Source organism: Aphelocoma coerulescens, chromosome 3 (assembly GCF_041296385.1).
Source record: "Aphelocoma coerulescens isolate FSJ_1873_10779 chromosome 3, UR_Acoe_1.0, whole genome shotgun sequence".
Classification (NCBI taxonomy): Eukaryota; Metazoa; Chordata; class Aves; order Passeriformes; family Corvidae; genus Aphelocoma; species Aphelocoma coerulescens.
In genome coordinates, this window is record NC_091016.1 from 104,680,317 (window position 1) to 104,707,693 (window position 27,377).

Here is a 27,377-nt window from a genome sequence, read left to right on the forward strand (position 1 = left end):
ATTAGACCTACAAATGCTTTGTCTTACATGAGGTTTTACAGTAGAAATTGTCTAGCATAGCTTTATTAGTTCCGTAATAATCCAGTAAAATTTCATCTAATATCTAAACTACCCAAAGGAATTGAAATGCTTTGAGAATATTCATAAAACTTTTCTATACACATTTTTTATTTTTTCATGTTCTGAAAGCATACATGATTTTCTCTAGGGTTGTAATTTTAGTTCCATCTCATTCCATAGGATTAAAATAATTAATCAAATGATTTTAATAAATAAAATAAAATTCTGGTTGGGAAGTTATATGCTTTCACATAATTACATGTGATGCAAAACCTACAAAAGCACACATCTAAATATTTACACTGATTTCAACAGGAAAAAGTAATCTTTTATACATTTTACTAAAATGTGCCGACTTTGAAATTGGCCCAGATTAGGAGGTCCTTAGATACTCTTAGGTAAAGGAAAGAAAATGTAACAATATCTATTCTGTCCTCCTCTTTACCCAATTTTCTGTCAATTATGAGGAATTCCTCTCTCTCTCTTATGATTTTTTGATTACAGCAATGGAATAATAAGTTGCAGCATGAAAAAATTAATAAAATTGTAAAAGACTAGTATTTATGGGAAAAAGTTAAATTATATTTGAGAGAGGAGAAAAAAATCTCTCAAACAAAGCCTCAGGTAAATGCCCAAGCTAACATTGCCTCAAGTTGCAGGCACTGAATGCAATGCTTACAATTCCCATTCAACTGATATTTCTTTTAGTTACACAGAAAAATGGAGATCAATAGCACCTTACCATTGAAAAAATAATTAGGAATATAAAATAACTGGTAGCCCTGAGGAAATTCAGATGATTTTGAAACTTTCATTCTTCAGCTTGTTTGTCCAGCTAACTAGAAGCCCAAACTCTGCTTTTAAAAAGGCATTTGAAAATAATACTAGTATTACTAATGCACAAGATCAAATGTTGCATTAAACCTGTTGTATGGCTTCATGTCCTTGTCACAATATTTTAGTCACACTGCTCAAACTAACAACGTACAAGGGTTCTGCTTATATGAAACATTTTTTCCACAGCAGAAACAAACAGTTCTGTATAGCTGGTATGGTAGATCTCCTTACTGTAATAGTTTAATAGCACCAAAATTCTATTTGGCTGATTTGGAAATAAAGTTCTATCATTAAAAAAAAAAAATATATATATATATATATATATATTTTCCTATATAAACTCTAGGAAAAGATACACAGACAGGAAAAAAGGACAGGAATGGTCTTCATGAGAAAGAACTTGGTAACAAGAATCTAGAACTGAAGAGATCAACTCACAAAATAACACAGTTTTCACCAAGTAAGTGTATTGGGTTTGCATGGCCAGGTTTTGGTAGTGGGAGGGGCTACAGGTGTGGATTCTGTGAGCAGCTGCCAGAACCTTCCCCAACGTGCAGCAGAGCCCATGCCAGACAGCTCCAGGATGGACATGCCGCTGGCCAAGGCAGCAACACCTACGGGATAACATAGTTAAGAAGAAGAAGAAAAAAAAAGTGATTGTGCAGATGTAATTGTGGCCAGACAAGAGCTGGGTGAGAACAGGTCAGAGGAACTCTGCAGCTCTGCAGACACCAAGGTCAGTGCAGAAAGAGAGGGAGGGAGGAGGTGCTCCAGACACCAGAGCTGAGATCCCTCTTCAGCCCATGGTGAAGACCATGGTGAGGTAGCTGTGCCCCTGCAGCCCATGGAGATCCATGGGGATGCAAGATCCACCTGCAGCCCATGGAGGAGACCCACACAGGAGCAGATGCGTGCCTGAGAGGAGGCTGTGGCCCCATGGGAGGCCTGTGGAGAGAGTAGTCCACACTGGAGCAGCCTGTTCCTGAGGGACTGCAATCTGTGGCAGAGTGACCCACACTGCAGCATTTTGGGGAGGATTGTTGTCTGTGGGATGGAGTCAAGTTGGAGAAGTTCACAGAAAACTATCTACTGTGGGAGGGACCCCAGGCTGGAGCAGGGGAAGGACTCCTCTCCATGAGCAGTAGCAGAAACAACCTGTGATGAACTGACCATAAACCTCATTCCCATCCCCCTGCACTGTTGGGGGATAAGGTAGAGCTGGGAAGGAGGGAGGCGGGGAGGAAGGTGTTTTTAAGGTTTTATTTTACTTCTCATTATCCTGCTCTGTTTTTGTTGGTTATAAATTTAATAAACTTCCTTAATTCTAGCCTGTTTTGCCCATGACAGTATTTGGTGAGTGATCTCTTTGTGTCCTTATCTCAACTCACAAACCCTTCATTATATTTTCTCTCCCTGTCCAGTAGTGGAGGGAAGTGACAGACAGGCTTTGGTGGCTGCCTGGAATCCAGCCAGGGTCAACTCAGTAAGGTAACAAGTATCAGGAGGTAACAGCATTACAGAATCCAAGTGCAAGGCTTAAAAAGTACCTACACCAAAATGGCATACAGAAACACTGAGAAGCTGAAAAAAAATCAATAAACACAGAGAAAGAAGAAAAGATACATATGAAAACTTAAAACATTATTGGTTTGGGGTTTTTTAATGCTGTAAGCATTGATATTGTGACACATCTGCCAATCTTCACATATGTGTACCCACAAATGAGTGTTCAGTTCATGTTTATTGAAACGCTGAAGCTCATTGGAAGTGCTACTAACTTCATGTGAATTCTCTGGCGAGAGTACTTGCTGTGTATGGCTAAATGAAATACTCATTCACAGTGGGAGCTTGGTCTAAGTGTGGAATATGCAGCATCAATACTGTATATGAAAACTGAGAGAAGTGGGACTCAGATGTTTATATTTTGAAACATGGGGAACTTGAAATACAGAACACTATGAAGTAAAAGATCAGGATCTTGGTATGTATCAGCATGGCTCACCCAAAATCAAAGGAATCACAGGGTTTTTTATTAATTATTTGGCCCAAGATCTTTCAATCTGTGGGTAATAACACAACTGGAGACAGAACCAGTAATTAGGAGAATGCAATCGGATTCAAAAGGTTTTACATTATTTTTTGACTGGATGAGCAGATGGCAAATGCAGCTTAACACAGAAAAAAAAAGTGAGATAATTAGCAGGGAAACCAAACACCAAGTTAGAGAGTATATACTAAATGGAAATCTCATCTAGGAAGCTAATCAAGAGAGGAATTTGGGGGTTATTATGAAAAATAATTAAGACCATCAAATCATTTCACAGCTGCTGGAAAAGAAGGCAAAGATGATAGCAGGTTACATTAATAAATAGATGTACCACAAAGTAAAGTGGCATTATTAGTGTTCCAGGCATTTATAAAATACCATCTAGAATATTCCATCCAGCTCTGGCAGGCATGGGAGCATGCAGCAAGACACTGCGTTACTGACAAAAATTTGGTGTGCTAGTGGTACTCCCCAAGCACCAGACTCCCACTGCTGTTGAGACTGAGCCTCTCCCAGTCTCATTCATGATGTGACAAATTTCACCCAGACCTAGGTAGGATATTTTTGTTGCTCTTGTAACACTGTTTCAGGAGCCTCAATCTTGGAGGATTAAAACCATCCTACTAAATTGGAACTGACATTAATTCGTGGCCAGTTTATCCTTCTGCTGGCAATATAATTTAGGCTATAACACTTATCTTTATTCCTACTGTCTACCTTCTTGAAATATTTATAGAGAACAATCATACCCTTTCTTGGCCTTCCCCTTGGTGTGTAAAACTTGTCAACCCATAATATTTTCTCTTGTAATGTAAGCACTCCTCTTTCTTGATCACCACAGAAGCCCTATCAGCTCAATTGCTCACTTCTATTCCAGCCCAAATTTCTGCTCTGTGAAGTGGTCTCTGTGCTCACAAAAATCACTTCCAACATCAATATCTATGTTAGCAAGCAATGAGCCCAAGTGAAGGGAAGTGCTTAGCTGTCAGAGTAACCAACAAGTCACTATTGGGCACAAATCCAGAAGGTAGGGGCAATCCATCAGCTCAGACCTATCCATGTAAATCAAAGTACCTGGACCTGGCTGAGAAAATAGGTGGATGTGTATGGGGCACTGAGCTTAGGTGTGACCCACAGAAGAAGCGGAGGTGGAAAGGGTTGGGACTAGAGGATTGAGAAGAGGGATTCTGGGGTAGAAACTCGGACCAAGGCTTGGAGGGAGTATGGTCCCTGTGGGAGAGAAGATACGTGACTGTGGGTCATGGGTAGGGGAAGACACTGGAGCGGTCAGTAAGGGATGTGTTGTAGGTAGCTCCAGATGGTCTGGAAGGAATGGTGATACTTAGAGAAAATTAATACTGGGAAGGCTCTTAAGGCACTGTCGGTGCCACTAATTTGGACTCCATTTGTGGACCAGGACACACACACACATAAGCTGCTCCCTTGCTGCCATTTGATTCTCCTTTTAAATTTTGCTTTGATAAGGAGGTTAAATATATCTCACTGTCCATCCCTTTGGCAGTTCTCTTACTCTTCTATGCACTATTGCCACCACCTTTGCCCACTCTTCTGCATTTCAGGGAGCTTGGCACCTAGAAGACAAGTTGCTAAGAGATGGGAGAATATTGGCATCTGGAAAGAGGAAACAGAAACCCAGCATAAGACCCCCACCATTGGAAAGGCAGCCATACGAGCTCAGCAACAATTAGATTTGTTCAATCTCTCAATCAGCACACGTATTATGTTGAAATCGGCTATTATACAAGCTGCTCCTTCCCCAGCAGCTGGGATTTAGGGAATATGGGAGAGAGCCAAGCATACTGTGAATAGGAAAGCCTAGCAGATGTTACTGAGGAAGTAACGATATTACTTGGGGTGGGAGGAAGGTTTATTTATAAGGAACAAGAGGAGAGGACCAGGCTACTGCAACATAGGAACACAGGTCATGAATCTGTAAGATAGCTTCAGTAGTTCCAGCATTAATCAAACAACTTGGTTGCTTTCCAAATACCATGTGCCTTTGAAATGTTCAGCATAAATCTAATTTTGGACTAATAAATTACAAATCACCAAAGATAATAATGGCTGATCTATACCAGGTATGAATTACAGTTTGATCAAAGAATAGAACACATAAATGTTTTCTTTGATTGTGTCCCTTAAGTTTGCAGAGAATTAGTGGTCTCAAAGTACTTTTTAACCAGTATTGAAAAAGCACAGTAAATTTTTTTAACTGAACAAAGAATCTCTAAATTACAGTTCTTAGAACATTTCCCTAAAGCTTGACTGTCCTCTGGAGTACTTTCAACCCTTATCTACATGAAAGAATAAGAATTTTACTGTACATTTTTGTATGCAAACTATTTATTTCTTGTTCTTTTTACCTGCTTCCTCTTTTCTACCAGGTAGGCGGGAAACATGCTGTTTTATCTTCATATAACAATATAACCATAAATTTGCCTGTACTGAGTAAAGTGGGACTTTGCTTCTGTTATTGTCAGTCATCTGATTAGTACTCCACTGGAGCAATGGGAAGAAACTGCCTCTGACACAGATTTCACCCCCAGGATGCTTCTGGATTCATACACTCACATAGAATCATATTGCCATTTATCTTTGAGAAAAAATAGCATGTTTACTGTACAAATTAAGACTACTTTTAAAGTAACATTCTAATTCACTGATATGCTTTGTACTTAAAACCACAGGCTTTCAAGTACAAAGGGTAAGGTTAGTTAACACAAATCATAGCTTCTAACCAATGGTAGTTCATAGTTCCTGAGAAAACATAATCCAGCCATTTTGTCCAGTAAGTCGACTTCATTTGGGGCCCATAAGGAATTGGTTGGATGGTTACACTCAAAGAGCTATGGTCAATGGCTTGATGTTCAGTTGTAAACCAGTGACAAGTGATGTTCTTCAAGAGTTGGTATTGGGACTGGTGATGTTTAATATCTTTCTTGGGATGTGGACAGTGAAATTGAGTGCACCCTTAGTGAGTCTGGACACTGAGATTAGCTCAATTGGTTTGAGCATGGGACTAACACCACAGTCGCTGGTTTAATCCCTGTGCAAACCATTCACTTAAGAGTCTAACTCAGTGATCCTTGTGGGTTCCTTTCAATTAGGAATATTCTGTGAAATCTGTGAAGTTTGTGGATGACACTTAACACATGGGGTCTGGTGTAATAGTGAACAAATTCAAAATCTGGTAGTCTTATTTTGCTGGAAATTCTTTTCCCAGTCGTGGAATATGTAATAAACATTCACAGAAATCAACATTTACTCAAAGTGTCTGTCACAGGCATAATGAAACCTGCAATATGTTAAATATTATTAAAGCAAATGCATGTTTTTACCATCCAACAAGAATGTTCCTGAACATTCATGATCATTTTATTACTATTTCTGTTGAAAGCTTGTCCTGTTACCTTTGCAAAGAATTTTCTCAGGTAGAAAATGAGAAGCAGGAAATGGACTTGTGCCACTTTGATAAAAAAAATAAACGGCAAAATGTTGCTACAACCTGTTGTCTCCCCCTTTGGCCTTTCGTCTGGATAATCAGTGCTGGCTATTTTTCTGGTAGTCATTCTAAGCTGTAACTCTTTTCCTCACAAAACAGCATCCAGCCAGGCTGGCTTAATATAAAAGGTTCACATAAAAAAAGTGGCTGCATTTTCCTTTCTCTCAGAAGCTGGAGAAAAGAGCACTCTGTGTGAAGAATTAGGTATGGTTTACAAAACCCTGGTGCATTTAAAATCTAATCATAAAACAATGACTTGTGCTCAAAGGTTCATATAAGTGCTTCCACTGTTTTGTCTCCAGTGGGTACCATCAAGAGTTTTTATTTTTTTATGTTGACAGTTTACTGTTCAACAAGTAGTTAGAGAAAGGACTGTGATTTTTCTGAATGTGTACAAGTAGCCAATGGAGGATACAAATGTTATGCTCATGTACTTATGGGTCAGAATGCCCTAACATACATTTTCACGGAGGACTTAAAAAATAGAATCTTTCAGTAAGTGATGCTGAAAACCTATACATGGGCTAGGTAGGGTGTGACAACATCTTAAGGGAAATATTGGAAAGCAAAATTCCTCCCTTAGCTTCCTGTTATCAGTGGTGGCTACTTGTTTCTAAATTTATAGACTGAATAAGGTTGAAACTACAGTCCAGGTGTAAGAAACAAACCATAACTTTGCCCAAGGAAGCAAAATGATAATGATTAATAGTTATATTAATGATTATTATTAAAGTTGCGTAAGGGGTTCTTGCTGCTTGAATACTGGCTAGGTCTCACTGCTTATCTTGCCTCTGTGTTTAGTGACATGTTTGCTTTTTTGAAGGGGCATGAAGAAAGCTGATATGCTGTGGTCAGGAGTGCTAGTTCCAAAAAATTAGCTTCACAATCCTATTTGCTGAAAAATCACACTCTCCTACAAGAGTAATCTTCCTAAATTTATTTGTTTAATCTATTATTATAAAAGTTAAAACAATACTGGTAAAACTCATCTGAGACTATTTTAATAGATTAGATTTCAGTGGCTGAAGAATAAAGAAGGCTTTTATAAAACAGAAATCACGATATTTAAGTTTTGTTAAAATGGCATACAGAATGGTCATCAAATTATATTACACTTTCTAGGAAAATTAATAGGTGCTGTTGTGTGAATTTCATAGCCTTTGATTCCCACTAGTTACCAGAGCAATACTGGACAAAACATCTATCCATGCAAAATATTTCAACTGTAATATAGCTTACTCACTTTCCCTTCATCTGAAGCAAAGTATTCATGTAATGATCTTCAATTCCCTGTTCATGCTATGTAGAGTAAGATGGTAGTTGTTGAAATACCTAGAGATGACAGCATAGGCAAGGCAAATTTCTCCTTTCCAGTGCTTGCACTGTGCACACAAAATCATGCAAACATAGAATCACTTATGTTGGAAAACATCTCTCGGATTATCGAGTCCAACCATTAACCCAGCACTACACAATCTGTCTCTCATTCTAAGGCTCGACACTGTGTTTGCCAGTACACACACGCCAGTAATTGAGTTTGGTGCTTCCATATAGGAACTATTCTGAGATACACTTGCCTCCCACCACAGAAGCCTAGAATCATTTAGGTTGGAAATTACCTTTAAGACCATGGATTCCAACAGCTAAAGTAACCCTGCCAAGTCCCTAGCCATTTTCTTAAGTGCCACATATACACATCTTTTAAAGACCTCCAGGGATGGTGACATAACCACGTCCCTGGAAGCCTCTTCCAATGCTTGAAGACCATTTAGGTGGAAAAATTTTTCCTAATATCCAGTCTAAACCTTCCCAGGTTTAATGAATGGCAACTTGAAGCCATTTCCTCTTGTCCCATTTCTTGTTACTTGGAAGAAGAGACAGACCTCCACCTCACTCTAATTTCCTTTCAGGTAGCTGCAGAGAGCAGTAATGTTCTCCCTGAACCTCATTTTTCTGGGCTAAGCAATCCCAGGTCCTCACAGGATTTGTGCTCCAGACCCTTCACCAGCTCCATTGCCCTTCTCTGGACATGCTCCAGCCCCTCAATGTCTTTCTTGTAGTGAGGGGCTCAAAACTGAACATAGGCTTCCAGGTGCAGCCTCACTAGTGCCGAGTACAGGGGGAAAATCACTGCCCTGGTCCTGCTGGCCACACTATTGCTGATACAGGCAGGGATGCCATTGCCCTTCTTGGTCACCTGGGCTCACTGCTGGCTCATGTTCAGCCACTGTCACCTGTATCCCCAGGTCCTTTTCCACTGGGCAGCTTTCCAGCCACTCTGCCCCCAGCCTGTAGCCCTGCCTGGGGTTGTGATCCAGGGGCAGGACTCAGCCCTTTGCCTTGTTGGACCTGATACAACTGCCCTCAGCCCACTGATCCAGCCTGTCCAGATCCCTCAGCAGGGCCTCCCTACTCTCCAGCAGATCAACTTCTGCCCAACTTGGTGTGATCTGCAAACTGACTGAGGGTGCATTTGATTCCCTCGTCTGGATCACTGGTAAAGACAATTAAACAGGGCTGCCCCCAGTACTGAGTCCTGGGGAACAGCACTCACAACCATCTCCAGCTGGATGTAACTCTACCACCACTCTCTGGGCTCAGTCATCTACTCATTTTCTTTTACCAGACAAACAGTGCACCTGTTCAAGGCATGAGCAGCCAGTTTCTCCAGAATACTGCGGGAAGTGGTATCAAAGGCTTTACTAAAGTCCAGTCTCAAGATGATGTGCTCCATGACCTTACCCAGAAACAAGGTAAGACTGACAGGCCTGTAGGTCCCCAGGTTCTCCTTCCAACCCTTCTTATAGATGGGTGTCACATTTGCAAACTTCCAATCAATTGGGACCTTCCTGATTAGACAGAGCTGCTGGTAGAAAGTTGCTTTGTGAGTTGTTCTGCCAGCTCCCTCAGTACTCTAGGGTGGATCCCATCCAGCTCCAAAGACTTGTGTGTGTTGAGGTGTTACAGCGGCTCACCAGCCATTTCCCCTTGGAATATGGTGTTTTCATTCTGCTCCCTGCCCCTGTCTTCCAGCTCAGGGGGCTGGTACACAGACACCAACTGGTCTTACTGTTCAAGACTGAGGCAAAGAAAGCATTAAGTTCCTCAGCCTTTTCCTCATCCTTTGTCACTGTTTCCCCCTGCATGAAGTAAAGGATGGAAATTCCCCTCAGCCTTCCTTTTGTTGCTGATGTATCTATAGAGGTGGCAAGGAGCTATACAAAGCAATTGAGTCACCAAAGCTTGGAGGGCATGAAGATGGAAAATACTATGACAGCAGCCATCACTGTCTCTCTCAGGTCACAGAGGATATAGTACAACCAGCCTTCTTTGAATAAGGCATCATGCCAAACCTATCATTCCAGACAAGTGCTTTTAACAGCTGCAATTAAAAATACACCAGTGTCTTGAGAGAAATATACTTTCCTTCCTGCAAGTGCATTTTTTTGCCATTCTCTCACTTTCATTCCTCCCTCATATGACAAGATCCTAAGGTCCAAAATGTACAAATGAACCAGTGGCAGGCCTGACATTCAATATCTGGCAATTCCCACTGAGATAGCAAATGGTACTTCATGTTACCGGGAAGTGAACATTCCTCAGAGGATCCAAGCATATGTCTCACAAACCACACTTGAAATTGAGATTTTTTTTCTGCTGCTATACAGAATTTCAGCTTACATAATTTTTAATTAGATCTCAGTAATTTCAATTATCAGGTCAAAGGACTATTAAAAAAAATCCTAATAAACTTAATCAATATGTTGCAAGTAATTTTAAAGCAGGGGTTTTTTTTGCATATATAGTCTACAAAGAAATGTAACATAATGTTTATGGTACAAGTGTTCCAAGCAAATCTGTACTAACCTTTCCATATAAAGGCTGACATAAATATTCAGATATTTAATTGTAATAGAACACCTAATTTTTCTCATAGATTTTACCATATATCATAGGAAGTTAACAGTCAAAAAAGGGATGTGAATAGAGATAGGAGAAACGGCACATGCAGAGATATCAAATCCATTTTTGTACACTGAAAAGGCAATGGTATGTGGAGCTGTTGTGCTTAACTGTAGTGCACTCTGAGATAGCAAAGAAAAAGTAAAAAATGGTTACTGTGTATTAAAAAGGCAACTTTGTTAAAGATAAACTATGTCCTATCTTTTATTATGTCCTATATTTTATTTTTCTACTCCACTAATAAATTTCAGCAATTTATACCTGTAACAGCAGAATTTGCTTTATCAAATACTTGAATACCTACAGTTACTTGGGATATTATCAGTGATTTATCCATGCTGATCATTGTTTAGAGACAAACAGATAAAGCAGTCTTTAAAGGGTTAAGAGAAAAGCAACTATAGCTGTGTATGAGAAGGAATGTTGAGTGTATTTTTTCAAGAGCTAAAAGAGAATGATTTGAAGTCAATTTAATGTCACCTACTGTGTCAAGTTGCTTGGATGGTACATTAAGGCTTTGAACTTTTTCAGTCTTCTGATCCCAGTCTTTCTGAACTGAGGGACACATAAACTGAAAACAAACAGGCTTTTGCAGTACCTGGGGTCACAAAAGAAAAGAGATGCGGGTGAAAAGGCTACCAAGGCAGGTTTGGCCAAGGTAGCATTCATAACCCCAACAGTGCCCAAACCTTGCAAATTAAAGCCTCTGGCTCCTAACTCCTTATTTGTCTGGTGTAGATGGGGTCACCAGTACTTCATCTTATGGTGGCAAGCAATCATGAAGAAAAAACCGAAGATTTCCATAACAAGAAACATTTGAATTTTAACCAAGTTACCTACATTTGTATGATTTGAATGTTAAGTCGGACATGTTTGATTAGACAAGAAAATTTTATTTAGCTAATTGTTTTCATTTTTGTGAACACAGCACACTAGAGGACAGTAGAAAGTTTCCTCTGGGATCTGCACAATAACAGCTCTAGAGCTGTGATATACACATACTACATTCTTTGCCCAAATGAATGACACAAAGATTGCCTGTCATAAGTGAAGTCAGTGAACATTATGTGGAAAAGACATCAGAACAAAGGAGATAATTTGCAGATGATGTTAGTTCTGTGAGAATAAGAGTGTTATTTTATCAGTGCAGAGTCAGAACAATAGAAATAATTTGCAGATAAAGTTTGAAAGAAAAGCAAGGGGGAAAACGGTATTTTTATCACAGATAAAGTCTAAAGTTTGTGATGACTACTCTCCTGATAGATTAGGATGATTCACTGCGGAAAAAGGAAGCCAAATAAATAATTCGTCTTCACCCAAAAATGTGAATTTCAGAGGAAATTCATGGGGATTTGAAATACATTGTTTCATAAGCAGGGGCTACAAATGCATTTTCCTTTTGGGTTTTTGGTTGGTTGGTTGGTTGGGGGTTTTTTGTTGTTGTTTGTTTTCAATTATATTCTGACTCCTTACGTACCTTTTTCTGTATTCTAGGTTCTCTGGGTGCACACAGTCCCTCATGTAGTAAATTTGGTTTTCCTCCATTCCTCTCTTACCTAAATTTCCCTAAACTCATCCCAGTCTTCCTCACAGGCTTCTTAGTAGCTTCTGCCCAGCCGTGTGCCAGAGCTGTGCACTGACTGGCCCATGGGCACACACCCATTGCTTATGCAGCTGACTTTGGAGCCAAGACTGAAGTTTGTCTGTCAATTTGATTGAATTTCTGTCTCTCTCCCTGTAGTTATAAAAAGTTTCAGATCTTTGAGATCAGTGAGTTTACAAGAGTTTTGTTAAGAAGTTCAGTCCATTCTTCTGGGAGTTCCATCATTGGTGTTAGGGAGAGCGTCCCAGTTCCCCCAAGCACTGAAGCCAGTCAGACACCATCACAGACACAACTGCAACAGATATGCTGTCCTGCCAGACTGCACTAATTGTGAACAAGCTACTCAACAGGTATTCTCAAAAGCCCCAAGCAGATGACTTGCTTCACCTTACACTCCATTTCCCCCCTCTTCCCAAGCTATTTGTGTTTACCATCCTCAACCCCTCCTAAATAAACTGCCCACTCTAATTTACCCTTACCTCCCTGGCTCTGGTTTTGCTGACTTTATACCCTTACTGGGTGGCTCTGATACAGTTGTCCTGGTACTTCCTGCCTTGGCCCTCAGTTCTGTGCAACTGTTGGTTCCCTTCCCTTATCCATGGAGTCCTGTTTCTCACGTGGCCATCTTGCCATGAATGTCACCAAAGGACAGGATAGGTCATATGCACTGCTCCCATTTGCTGTGAGCACTCTGCAGCTCCGCATGTCATTATCCTGTCTGATGTGCAATAGCTCAGAAGGGGAGGATTTACAGACATGCAAACCGACTGTACATGCATATTAAGCTCAAAACCTAGAAACAAAGGCACATTGCCCTGGTAAAATCAAACAGCCATGAAAAATCCATCTTAGTCCCAAGGGAAATGGAATTTCAGGAACCTCCGTAAGAAGAGAGATAAGTGATAGTACCTGATGGGAAGCAGAAAGAGATTTTACTTGGGATCTGAGTAGATGAATGAGGTTTTTCTACTACTGTAAAGTTAGTGGTTACAAGAAGCCCATTGCTACATTGAAAACACAGATTTACTTATTAAATACAAATCTAAAAATTCTACATTGCAGCAAAGCTATGTGAGAAATAGTGAGAATAATAGACTTTTATCTGAATCTTTTGGTAAATGTCAGATATTAGAATACTAGTAAGGAAAACATAAAAGCATCTATACACATCATAGATATCACAGAGAGATAGTGAAAGTGCTTTTTAACAAACATATACAAGAAGGTGTGGAATTGCGTACATTATCTAGAAGACTTACTCTGAAATTCAGAAAGACTTACTAAGTTACTGGGTATCTCATGGTGAATCTAGCAAGAGAAAACAGCGTCATTGCCAAGGAGTAGGAGGGGGGTTGGGGATATTTTTAAAAATTTTTTTTTAGGACACATCATTAATTAAACCTTTAATGCAAAAGTTCAGTAAGTTTCAAGACATGAAAAAAGGTACTGGGGAGAAGCTACTGTACATTTTGTTTTTAACTTGAAATTAACTGGCAGAGAAGACCTAATATGGGATCATTGCGAAATGATGAGGTTTACTATATAAAAAAAAGATTTGAAGTTCTTGCTCTGACTTAAAAAGCAGACTAAAAGAGGAATTTTAAAAACCCACCGTACAATCTCTCAATAAGATTATCTAAAGGATAAATGAGCACATGAGAGCTACTACCTACTGAGAGAAATTACATTGAATACACAAAAGCAAACCCCTTTTGAAGTGTAGGTAGGAAAAATAAGAAGAGACCATTCTAACTGCATCAGTAGTTTTTTGAAATGATCTGAAAATGGAAAAAGAATCATTATAAAAGTGGAAAAAAAAGCAGATAATTAAAGATAAGAATAATGGAGAACTCATGCCTCATATGGATAAAAATCAAAAGACTGGGGTGCAAAACATCTTTCAATTAGCTAGAGAAAAAAGGCAATGAGGAGAAAGTCCATAAATACATTAAGCAGTCATGGGAAGGAAAAAGAAAGGAAGAGACCACTATTTAATTGGAGAGGAGATGGTATCATATGGATGATACACAAAGATGGTTAGTGTTCCACACTACCTCAGGTTTCATACATGGAAGAATTAATTACAAGCAGATACCAAACAAAATGCATTTTAAACAGTAGTCAAGGAGAAGAAAAGAAGCTGAAGAATATGCAGAAAAGTTGAACATACAAACTTCAGAGAGTGAATTACTCTAGAGAACTTTTCTAACTAGCCAAGGCAGTCTCAACAGAGATCTCCTGCAAGTATACAAGAAGGAAGCAGCAGAATACCAAACACACCTCCTCTATCTAGTGAGATAAGGAAAGGCTGAGGAAATAGAAACATATTAATCTAGCTTTGAAAGTCAAAATATTACAAAATATCAAAAAAAGAAAGCTATAAAAAGAATATAAGACAATATATAAGCAGACAATAAGAGTTTGCCAAGGATAGTAAAGCCAATGTAATTGCCTGCCACCAGCAAATATAAGAATTACTTTAATACAGTTAGTGATACTGCTGCAAATTAAATAAATGATCTTGTTAATGATAACCTGAATGTAATTACTACTACAGAGAACCATGACTTTGAGGAAAAAAGATCACAACCATTCCTGCCATTATCACTTGTCAGTCATCAATTCTGGAGTCACCAAACTTGGAGAACATCTTCAGTGCCGGCCCAAATCTGGGACTACAATCAATGTATTTTCAACAATAATTTACACAACTGCAGTGGTGATGCCATGATGATTTTTTGCCTTTTCTTTTATACCCTTTTATATACTTTTTTATAGCTTTTATATTCTTAGTGGTTTTTAGCCTACATTCTTAGACTTATTTGTCAAGCTAGGAGACTAAACATCTTAGAAGCCTCGTAGTTAGGGATCAGAAAGCCCCAGACATCAAGGTCCTCTCCAGAACACATTTTGTAAACTGAGCTAGGACCATCCTGGGGAAGGTTCCTCGGGAAGAGGGGCTCACTCAAGCCTCTCATTGGGGAATCTTTGATAGATATGCTAATTAGTAAGACCTATGATGTTATACCTGATCTATTGTGGGTGTGCATTGTGGTGGGCATTTCAGCACATTCCTGGACATGAGCACCTAAGGATCCTTAAAATAAATACAGAGGTAAAACCCCTTTTCCCCTTCTAACCATGTTTGACTCTTGATTTTAAGACCAGGAAAAGGCATCAGTGGAACTGCATTCATATCGCTTTAGGGGTAAAAAGCATTTTGCCAGACAGCATTGGAATTCAAATAATTTTGACAAAGTTCAGTGTATTCAAAATTGACAGGATAAAATTCAACATAGACCAGACAAATTACTGATATTAGAAAGGAGAGGTCATGTGTACTAATACAAAAAGTGACTATACTATCAGGGAAGAACTGGCTGATAGGAAGCTAGGTGTTAACAATAATCACATAGCAATCAGAAAGGCCAATGGCATTTCAGAAAAAGGGCATACTTCTTTCTGGGTTATGTTAGTAGGAGATGCCTTGTGACAGGGTGTCAATCATTTAACTTCCTTAGCTGGTAGAGCACTCCAAAGATTATTATACTTTCAAAAGCAGTTCCCATTCAGAAAGCTATAAATTAGAGAAAGGAAAAAAAAAAGACCAATAACCAAACCCAGCACATTCTAAGTGTTTTAACCAGATGCAAGATTGAAAGAGTTGTCTTACTAGCAGTGCACTCATATTACATGGCATGGTGTTTCATGTAAACCTCTTACGGACAATTGCACCATGGCATACTCTGTAAAAAATATCTGTAATCAGCACGTAGATTTTCATAGCAACTCCCTTAATACAATACATTCTCTTTTCTTTCTGATACCCCATTAGGATAATGACCTCAAACTGAAAAAAAGCTGCCCTAGTAGAAAAATGTAGCACCACTGAAACAAGGTACAAATTTGGCAAACAAAGTACATTACAATTTATTGTATCATTCTGTTTATCCTTTGAAGGGTTACCAACATCTATAGTTACTGGCGATACGAAGCAGGGCATGTGTATTGTAGGGGCTTTTCATCTCTCCAGGCCTCCTGGAGCTCTTAAAAAAAAGTTATTCTAAATGTTTATATGCTTCCTCTTCTTTGTATAGTAAAACATCATGCTTCCTCATCACAACAAAATGTAAAAATATTAATGATCACTATTGACCAAATGATAAAGTTAATAAGATCTAGACTGAGGTATTTGCAAAGGTGATGGACTTCCTTGTTATAACAGGAGTACAAGTTGTATCTTAGCAATGATGACATGAGCTGTGGTCAGCAGCAGCTGTACAGTGTTTTGTTAGAGTAACTGCTCAGAATATGGTCAGTATGGTCAGAATAAAGTCTACACTCCATGTCCTTGGGAGGAAAAGCACAGAACAATAATAGGTATATTGAAAGAACAGACTCAGTGTAACAGTGAGGCCCCAGGGAATGAAGCACATGCTGCAAATGGTTTGTTCCTGGCCACTAAAAGAGTGCAACTTGGAGAGCTCAGCAAAATTGCTTTTATAGCACAATAAAGAAAAAAAAAAAAAAACCACACACCAAACACATAAATCTGGATACATATAATGAAAATTCAAAGGAGAAAACAAGAAAGAATGTAAGATCACAGCCCCTACAAGAATGAGCATGAAGGAAAAGAAGGGAGAGCATGGCTCCATCAGTGTCTCCCCTGGTTAAGGATGCCACACGTGATTAATGCCCCACATTCCTTCAGCAGAGGAAAAGAAGCACTATTTGGTTTGATGTTCATCATATTTCACTTCTGCAATTTAGAAATCGTATATGAAGTGGTATCTATTACTACATACTTATAATGGCAGTTTTAAAGAGTGGCATGTGTATGTGTGTTTTATTTAGCAACACTCTCCTACATAGCAGCATGATCGATACTGCAGTACCAAATCAGAATAAACCCCGATGCAACAGTAGATCATACTTAAACCTGAGCTACTTTGGCATAGATATGTTAAAATACAAAATGATTTTTTAAAAATTCCTCTATAGCATAATTAGTGCTGATAACATGTATTCAGTTATCCTGCCATCCTTCCTACAATTTTAGAAGTTGCAAGATGCCCATTCAGTTCCACATATGATGAACTAAAATGGTCACATGCAGCAACGGCAGAACAATCCTCCACAGGTTGATGTCACCAAATGTTAAGAAACTTTCACTCAAAGCAGCAAGAGTCAAGAGGATACAGTTCTACAGGGTGACAGATTCTCTTTCAGATTGCATGAGGACTAAATTTGTTTGCTGTAAAAAACTATAAGCTATTTAATAAAGAAAAGTTAAATTCATAGACTGGTACAAATTTTCCAAATAATCAGTCCTCTTTTACTTGAATGACTGAGCCAAAATAAAATGCTATTTATTTTCTCTAGGCTACATATCACATCTGGAGTTTTCTCTGTAAGGTTTAGTCTGTAAGTATGCACCCACGCAGGAGAGAATGGAAGAACGCTGCAATTAGAGCCCTACGCAAACCAGCCAAATTTTAGGCCTGAGTGTAGACTATTTACCTAGCTGTATCTCCTTTGAACCAGGTAAGCAGAGGGAATCTAGGGAGGAATGGGGGCAAGATTGAAGTCTTTTTCCAGCCTTGTTGGCTCTAACAGCTGCACCACTGCAGAGAGATACTAATTTCCAGAAGTAAATTACTATTCCCCCAGAGCAAGGAAGAAGCAGAAGAGAAAATGTGATTCAGAGGAAAATCTGAGTCACCATACTTCCCCAGGCTGGCATTACAGTGATGCAGTTCACAAACCACCTCTTGCTGAAGGCTATGCCAATAGGCACAATCTCACCCTAAATAAAGAACAGGACAGTTGTATCAGCAACTTACAGCTTCCAAAAGTAAGCTTTATATGCTGATGTTTAAGGCTTAGGGGAAGAACAAGAATCTAGGAAGTTATGAGACAGAGAACTTGCTCTGTTCTCATACTAAAATATCTGTGTCACATGCCTTGTGTCTTTTCATAGCACAGAAAGTCCCCTCTGTGGAATAAAAACCCAGATGGATCATTTTATAATGATTAGGCATCACTGTTTAAATGTAGACAACCATGAATCACTCTGCAACAGCTGCCAGCAATTTGCCTTGGAAATAAAAGCAATCATATACCAAGCTGAAAGAGCTACTTTATGGGAAAGGGATGGAAGCATGTGTTCAATAAAAACAGAAGGACACAAAAATCCAGAAAAGCAAAATGATTTAGTTTTGACGAAGTATTCTGTAGTAGTTATAGACTATCATCATTTAGATGGCTCTGGAGTCATGTGGTCCAACCACAAGGCCAGTGCTGAATATTGATATTCACCATCTAAATGTGACTAACATCACTGATGTATCCATGTATTTTATTATGAGAAATAAAAGACAGGTGCATTAGTATTAACTGCTTGGGAACAAGATTGGTTTGGCTTTTAACAATAAACACCCTATAGTTAAAAAGAAGTTTATTTTGTTTTGACCCTAGATTTGTATGTGTAAAGAATTTTCCTGCTATATATAAGAAAATAAGAGTGATCTTACTTTACCAGATTTTCTGTTAGAAAAATGGAATAAGCATACAGGAGGAAATAAAACTGTTAGACCAAAACTGAAAAATCCTACTGTTTATATTGGTAACCATTATATTAGCAGTGTTGTACAACTATTATGGAAAGATTCAGCTCTTTCCATTAAGAGCCCTTTTCATGCACATGCTTAAAACTGCTGCCATTTTGAGTTTCTAAAACAGTGCCTCATAACCCACGCTCCCCTCAAAAGCTCGGAAGCAGAAGTACACATGCCCAGGAAGACATGATCAGAATCCATCTATAACAGTAAAATCCCTTAACTCAGCAATGTGATCTCAGCATCAATAGCAACTGCCACTGATAGCACAAGCTTGATGGGTAAGAAGTAAGGAACTATTTTTATCATTTCTATACCAGCCTAGGGTTGCCTTTATCAAAGAAGCAGGAAAACAGGTCTCTTCCAAAGTCTTCTTCAGCAGAAGATGTTTTGCTATCACACCTCTCCTTTCTCATGAATGTGATCCAGTTATTGGTTTAGAGCAAAGGCTGGAGGGTAAAGAATGAAAAAAGTCACAGGGGTACATATCTAAAGCACAGGAGGAAATATAATTCTGCATCTCTGTTTGCTGGAAATTCAGTTGGGAATTTGGGGAATATAAATATATCATTTTTCTGCCCTGTAGTGCCTTGTTTATGTATATTATCCTCTGATGAAAATGCAAACACTGCTGTGAGATTTGGATACTTCATCTAACCACAGTACATTAAAGGAAAATAGGAGGGACAATATCACAGGAGTCCACTGTCCAAGATCATATGTACAGTCTGAGCACTTGTGACTTGCATCAGTCACTGTAGAAACAGTGGTACTTGCTAAGCTATTTCACTGATCTCTGAAATATCCTAGTGTATTACTAAAGTCATAACACGAAACATCAAGCTTACCTTTGTTCAAGGAAATAGTAACTGTCTTGAAGTATTTACCTTCTAATAGGGCCTATCAGCCCTATAGCATATAGCATATTACTGTGCTAAGGCTGTGTTTATCTGACTTCTGATGAAGAGAAATCACATCCATTTTTAAAACCCTGCTGTGACAATTTGGGCTCAAAATATCTGGCCCAATTATGTATGCGACATTTTTCTATGGCTATATATTTTTGTGGACATTTTTATTATCTGTGAATGTGATATTTAATGTAAAAATGAAAAAAGGAGAGGAGCAATGTATTCTGCAAGACTAATGGACAGCTAAACTTAATTCATTAGGTGAGACGGGCAGGGTACAGAATGAGAAGTTAAATCATGCAGCAATGACCTTGGACTGAGCAGCTTTTCTGAGCTAATGTACTGAATTTTGAATTTACTTTGTGAAGGGGTCCCTTTTTATAATACAATAAACACTATAGAGGGGAATTCATATAATCAAATGCAGATGACTGCATTAAATTACACATAAGATAGTTGTCTCACAGTGAAGAGAGAAAACCAGACACTTTAAGGGCTCAATTGATTCACATACCTGAAAGAAGACGGACCTAAACCCACCTATTTCTAAGCATTCATTATAAAAGAAGAAAGAGATGATCAGTTCAATATGCAGACATCTCTATTATACTAGTATTGGATGAAATTAATTCCATCCAGAAGGACTAAGAAATTCTGGTCTTTATAGTCAGCTTCAGGCATCCAGTTTAAATCTCATCAGGGATTTAATTTTAGAACTGGGGGATGAGGAACATACCAGATAAAATAACAAGGCTTACCTCCTACCTCCTTCTCTAAAAATATACAGTTTGTCTCCCATTTGCAATATACCTCAAAATGAGCCGACTACTGAATCATTTAAGGTAAATAGTTTTTTCTAAGGAATGTCTTCATTTTGGGTTCTTTTCAATCACAAAGAACAATTTTATCCATCTTGCAAAATCTTCCTCAATAGAATTCAAGGAAAACCTGTGACTCTATATAATGTTGCAATTTTTTTCTTTTAAGAAAAAGTAGGAAAATATTAGGGAATACTACTTTTTTCACTTTCTCTCATTATTCTCAACTTCAGTCTTATTTAGAACCTGGATAAATTTACTTGGCTGGCAGCACAAAGTGTGTCTAAGGAAGTAAACACAGTAATAGCATCAGGCCTGCAGTGCTTGGGAATTGCACAGCATCTCTCCATACAGACCCATAGTTTTCTAGCAGCACTCACTTTGGTTTATATTTTAGAAACCAGCAAGACCTGAAGTAGCTGAATACTGTGTTAGTAAACACAGGTGATCAGCTGGGACCCTGTGTTGTGGGGTTGTGTTGTTGCTACAAAATTACATAAAATGCATGAGGCATAGTTTTTAAACAGCAAATATCAAATAAGTTCTGAAACTATGAAAGCTGAAGCTTTCAGAATGTAAGATATTATTCATCTGTCAAAAGCATAGAAGCAGCTTCATATCCATTTTTTTCTTCAAAGAAAGTGTCATGCTACCCACAAAGTATAAGGCATAATGCAGTATTTGCTGTAGTTCAGCTGCAACAAAAGCTAAAACTCTGAATCATTTGAATCAAAAGTACCTTTCTGTAAATGCAGAAGAAAAAGAATAATTTTGGCATACTACTTTATGTCCTGGTCATAGTTATTTTAATTAAGCTTATTGGCTCCTGTCTTTTCCAAGAAATACGTATTATTTATATGATTTTTTTTAAATATTAATTTCATTCCAAGGACTGTTCTTATGCTACTCAATATACCAGCACTAAAATGGCTATGAAATGTCTAAGTCTGCTGAGAACTAGTGACAAAATGCAACACAAGCTTCAAGTCTTTGCCAAGACACAGTGGTATGAAAACAGAGTAGGCTGAGGACAAGACAACTGAGTTCCTGTGCCAGCATCCTTGCCGGCTTCCTCTTCAGTTTCCATCAAGCTAATATTTTCTTCTGACTTTTCAATTTTGAAGCGTTGAGATAATAACGATTAGGTCACTAGGTCATCTTAATAAAGACCAGTGAGATATACAGAAAGCAAATTAAGGAAATGCGGGTCATTTTATTAAAACAGAATGAGATGCACATATCTAGAATAAGTTTCTTATTCATCGTATCTGCTAAAAAACCTATAATAATAGAAAGGTAAAATTTCTGTAACAAATTTCACTGAAATACGAAAAGTAAGATATTTGCTGTTATAAAATCACCAGCTTAGGGGCCAATCTGAAAATGTCTTCAATGGCTTTATTCACTTCAGAGCAATTAACAAAAGCAAATTCTCCTTATGCTTCTCCTTGTTGTTCTGCTTTTTTTTCTTGCCTTTTTTGGGGGTTTTTGAGATTCACCAGCACTACACATGAACCTGGGTCCAGCTGTCCAGCCTTTTCTTACAGATTACTCCAATTCAGTCAGTGGGTTTAGCACAGGGAAATCTACACCTCCGGGTCCTTAACACGGACTAAACCATGTTATTAAACTATGGTTATTAAACAATAGACTATAAGGGAAACAACTTGCTTGATTCCCAGTGCCTACTAATTAAAATCCTCTTAAGCATTCCAAATTTTCGTTTTCCTCATACTTTACAATTTCTTCTCCATGAAGGCACCACAACTAAAATTCCACAGCTTCACAGATAACCAGAGCACAATTAAAATTGCACATTCCCTGCAAACAACCATTTGCAAAGGCATTTAGTCATAGTTCTAAAGTTAATAATTTACTGTCTCCATTAATTATAAAAAGCTGAAGTTTTGCTACAAATGTCTGTCTTAAGAAGATCTAAGGAAGACAAGTGTTGGATGTGTTATGTAAAAGCATGTAAGAGCAGTGTTGCATTATTAAAGGAAAAGCTGCCTTTAAAACTGGAATTCATCAATATTCACCCTTTTAAGACATTTGACTAGTACGTAAGTGACCTTGAAATAGGTTATGCATCTTCAGTGTAGGATGCATAACAAGTCATGGTCAATTAATACACAACAGATCCCATAATCATGGAGATTATTGCCTTATCTGGAGAAAACATAGTCAAGGGCATTGCTGCCTAATTTAGCTTCACAGTCAAATTGATAACTTCAGGACCTCCAGTACTCAGAGACCATAGAAATGAGCACTCTGGAAACACACACAGATCTCTAATAAACACTGATGCTCTATAATGACGTTTAAAGATGATCTGTAAAACTTTAATAAAATAAATATCAGGGTCATAAACAGCACTTCATAACCTTGCTAACACAAAATTACATGGCTCAGAACTTCTCCCCTGCTGCTATTTCTCAATAGAAAGCTGTCAGCCAAGACAAAGAGTTTAACTCTGGGTTTCCGCAGGGGCACTGCCTAAGAAAAGTGTCCAGGTCCTCACTGGAATAGGCCACTGCATGGGTCAGACCAGGCAACCATTAGAAATACTCCTACAGCTCTTCAGAGCTGCAGATTAAGCAAGCACCATGCATTGCACCACTCTTCAGTATCCCGCTTTGATCAACTCAATCAGAGAAAAGACAACAGGGGCCAGATAAAGAGGATAACCTTAAAATAGGAAGAAAATATGAGGCTACATTTTTTTAAAATTTAGACTGTGTAAGAGTGCATTGGTTTGAATGTTTATACTTTGTTTCTGTAGAGGCCTTGAACATAATTAAAACTTTGCTCATTAATATCCACTGTAATTTTTGTGGATGGTTTTTCATAGCAAAGATGACTTCCCCCCCCCCCACCACTCCCCCCAAAAAAGTCAGATGAAAAACTTTGGTACCAATTATAATTGACTGTTTTTTAAGTTAGAAATGAGTTTTCCATATGTCCTGAAGCAGATGAAAATAACTGAATAATAAATAAGAATGTTTTATACTTGCAGTATTTGGAACCTTTAATCTGAGGATTTTAATAGGGCTCCGAAAAGTATTTCCTAATTAACCTTCACTTTACTATGAACAAGACAAATCCTTGTAACTTTCCTTTTAGCTCAGATGAAGAATAAGGGAAAAAAGGATGGAAATGGTGTGATTTTTTTCTATTTTTTGCCCCCATGCTAGCTCATAATCAATAATGCAAAGCATTTCCTTAAGGTATAATGACTTCATTGTCATTCTTTGCACACATAAGTCTCATGGTGAAGCAATGTTCTAAATTCTAGTTAACTGTCCTACCTGGAGGCGAGGGTCAAAGTTCAAATACTAGTGGTACTCCTGTTAGTAAAGCAGATAGGAGACAACATAAGTTGTGGGTAAACTGATTCTCCCTGTTGCACCTCAAGACTCTGAGCTACAGAAATATGAAGAATGCCTCTTCAGACAACCATCCAGAAGAAAAGATGCTGAGGTCAGTATTTGCTTGTTCCCAAGGAAATCACCACTGCTGACATCACAGGACTGAGGAATCTGCATGGCTCAATGGCAGGTACATTAATACACATGAAAAGTGACCAGACCCTTTCAGGCTGAGGAGGAAATTCCCTGTCCTAAAAGAAGGACAAGTGGGTAAATCAGATTGCTGGCACCATCATCCTCACCTTCCCCAGTGATACTAGGGATGAAGCAAAGCAGAGATCTGCCAGCAAATACATTCTACTCAAATTATGTTTGGAATGCTGTGAAACTGCTTTTTTTTCAGAAAAAAAGACTATTCCAGGAAAAAAAACCCAAACAAAAAGCACCAAAAAACCCAAATACAAACAACCACCACCACTACTACCCCCATCCTCTCAGCCTGACTCAGCTATTCTGTGCTGTTAATCCAATCACTTTCCTGCACTGTTACTTTCCAGTGTAACTTCTCTCACTCAAAGCAGGCTGAATTGACAGAAATGAACTCAAATTCTGATGTTGCAGAATTCACGTCAGTCACATTCAATAGATATTGATTCCTTCCTCTCCCTTTTCCACAAACTGCTGAAGTAGGATAGGGGTTGAGGAAAGAATAAAAGGAATTTTGGAGATTATCTGAGATAAAACTCTTCTTTGTCAGGTACAGGAAAGGGGAAAGTCATCTTGATTGCTGAAAATGCTGACTGAGAACTTCCATGTCAGGTCTCACACTGATGACAGTGAAAAGTAGGAAACAACACAGGTTGTCAAGCACCCTGTCATAACAAAGTAAATCATGAAGTTAAATGCTTGAGTTTCAAAGTTATTACAGGGAACATTAAAGGGAATTTTGTAAAAACCAAGCATAATCTACATGAAAAACTTAAAAAACGTATAAGGTTTAATTCATACAATCAAAACAGTAATCAGAACAACATGTGTCTATGTATTCAAAATGTACATGCACATGACACATACAATAATATATTTCTGACTCTAAAAATAAAATTTCATGGAAGAAGTAGTAAACATCCTATTTATTTAAAAATTTACTTAGATCACAATACTAACCTTATTAAAATTCTGTATTTGTTTATCAGAAATAGTTCTGTGTTGAATACTGAGAAATGAAGACTGACAAATCTAAAACCAGATATTATTATATCATTTCATGCATTATCCCACAAAACTCAAATATTTTCTGCAATTTGTTTACTAATCTCTTGAATTTTTTTATTTGCTTTGAGTATTAGCTACCTGTAGAAAGGTCATCTTATTAGAAGTTCAGAAATTATATCCAAGTGTTGCTTGTTTTTAAATCTGAAGCCTTAACAGTTACCTACCTACAATATCTGTCCCTCAGTCTTAAGGTCCAACACTGTATTTGCCAGTACACACATGCTGGTTATCAAGTTTGGTGTTTCCACATAGAAATTATTCTAACTGAGATACCCTTACCTTCTAACACAGAATCCTAAAATCGTTTATGTTGGAAAAGACCCTGAAGACAATTGAGTCCAACCACAAACCTAACACTGCAATTTCCTAGCCATTTCCCTAAGTGCCACATATACACATCTTTTAAATACTTCCAGGGATGGTGACATAACCACTTCCCTGGGAAGCCTCTTCCAATGCTTGACCACCCTCTTGAAGAAATTTTTCCTAATATCCAATCTAAACTTCCCCTGGTGAACTTGAGGCCATTTCCTCCTGTCCGATCACTTGCTATTTGGAAGAACAGACAGACCCCCACCAGGCTAACACCTCCCTTCAGGCAGTTGTAGAGTGATAAGGTTCTCCCTGAGCCTCCTTTTCTCCAGGCTAAAATCCCCCAGCTTCCTCAGTCACTCCTCATGAGACTTATGTTCCAGACCCTTCAACAGTTCTGTTGCCCTTCTCTGGACTTGCTCCAGCACCTCAATGTCTTTCTTGCAGTGAGGGGCCCAAAACTGAACACAGGATTCCAGGTTTAGCCTCAGCAGTGCCGAGTACTATCCCAGAACTGCTGGCCACACTGTTGCTGATACGGGCCAGGATGCCATTGGCCTTCTTGGCCACCTGCGCATACTCTGGCTCATGTTCAGCTGCTGTCAACCAGCACCCTCAGGTCCTTTCCCATGGGACAGCTTTCCAGCCACTTTTTCCCCAGCCTGTAGCACTGCAGGGATTTTTTGTGACCAAAATGGAAGATCCAACACTTTGTGTTGTTGGAGTTCATCCAATTGGCCTCAGCCCATCTTGCATTCTCTCCACCTTCTCTTGCCATTATGAGTGAGGTACTCTTCTGTTAACTTTAGCTGTGGCTCCTTAATGATTAGGGAACAGATTGTTACACAGAGTGATCCCATAAACCCAGCCTGCTTTGGAAATAAGGCCACAAAAACAAGGCTACAAAACAAAACAGGTGAGGACAAACAGAACACATAGAGCTGAAGAACATAATTCAAGGCAACTGGATTATCAATATAAATGTACTCTGAAGACAGATTCGCAGCTAGCTACTATTGCACAACATGGCTATATCAAAGCAAGATATCATTAAGGCACCCTCATTAACAGTGCCTGCCAAGGACAGGTAGAGTGCAACTCATCAGAACTATGACTCCTATCGCCCAGAAGCAGCAGTGTAAGAGCTGGAATTGTTCAGTGCATAAAAAAGTTTTATCAGGCAACCAGTCAGGACAGAGATGACTTGGAATGTGTAGTGGAACAGGAGGATGGCTGACTGTTTGGTACCTGCAGTGGATGAGATTTATCTCATACTTATCTCTGAGCAACAGCAGAATTTGCACTGTCTTTTTGCTACAAGTGCCTCAACACCCGCTGTGACTCAGGAGCCCATGCAGCCCAGGAGCAGGCTGTTTTAAAAGCACTTGGCACTTCACTGATCTAGCTCAGCTTTGCTTGTGACTCATTTAGCCTGCTAATCTCAGGAGAGGCAAGGCTTCATCTCATGCATTCCTGTTACTCTGGTGCTAGTTAATTTATGATGGATTCTAGTGTATTACAAGACATTGCTGACTGGATCAGATCAACTCATTTTCTTAACCACCTTCATATGTCAATTTTGCAGAGACAAAGGTGTTTATGTTTCCATTTTTCCACCTGTTCTACATCTTGAGTTGAAATAAGTCAGCCAACTTTGAACTGACTTTCCTCTCAGAACACTGGAAGTATGCAATTCAGCAGAGAGGGTTTAACCCCCTTTTATATCTTTATCAGCTCTGGATCATCTCTACTTTGTTAAGATGTTCATATCAAAAACATATATAGTCTCATGAAATTGCCACAATTTTTCCCCATACTACACTTTAGAATTGCAGTGTGCTGCAGTTTTATATTAGCTAGCCTGTCTGTTTTGATATCTGAGGCTACAATGAGGAAACCTCGGAACAAAAAGATTCAGAGTATAAGGCCTTCCATCAATACTGGATATGTTATCTGTTGTCTCTTTCCTGTCTGTAAACTTTGCTAATATTTCTGAAGTTCATGCTATTGGCACTTCTTTTTTCAGCATGATTCTCTATA

At 38.7% G+C, this 27,377-nt stretch overlaps 1 protein-coding gene across 1 annotated transcript in view; it reads right to left on the reverse strand.

Moving 5' to 3' along the window:
• DLGAP2 (DLG associated protein 2) overlaps window positions 1-27,377 on the reverse strand; it is a 304,303-nt gene that overhangs the window by 253,061 nt on the left and 23,865 nt on the right. The gene's annotated exons all lie outside the window — the stretch shown is intronic.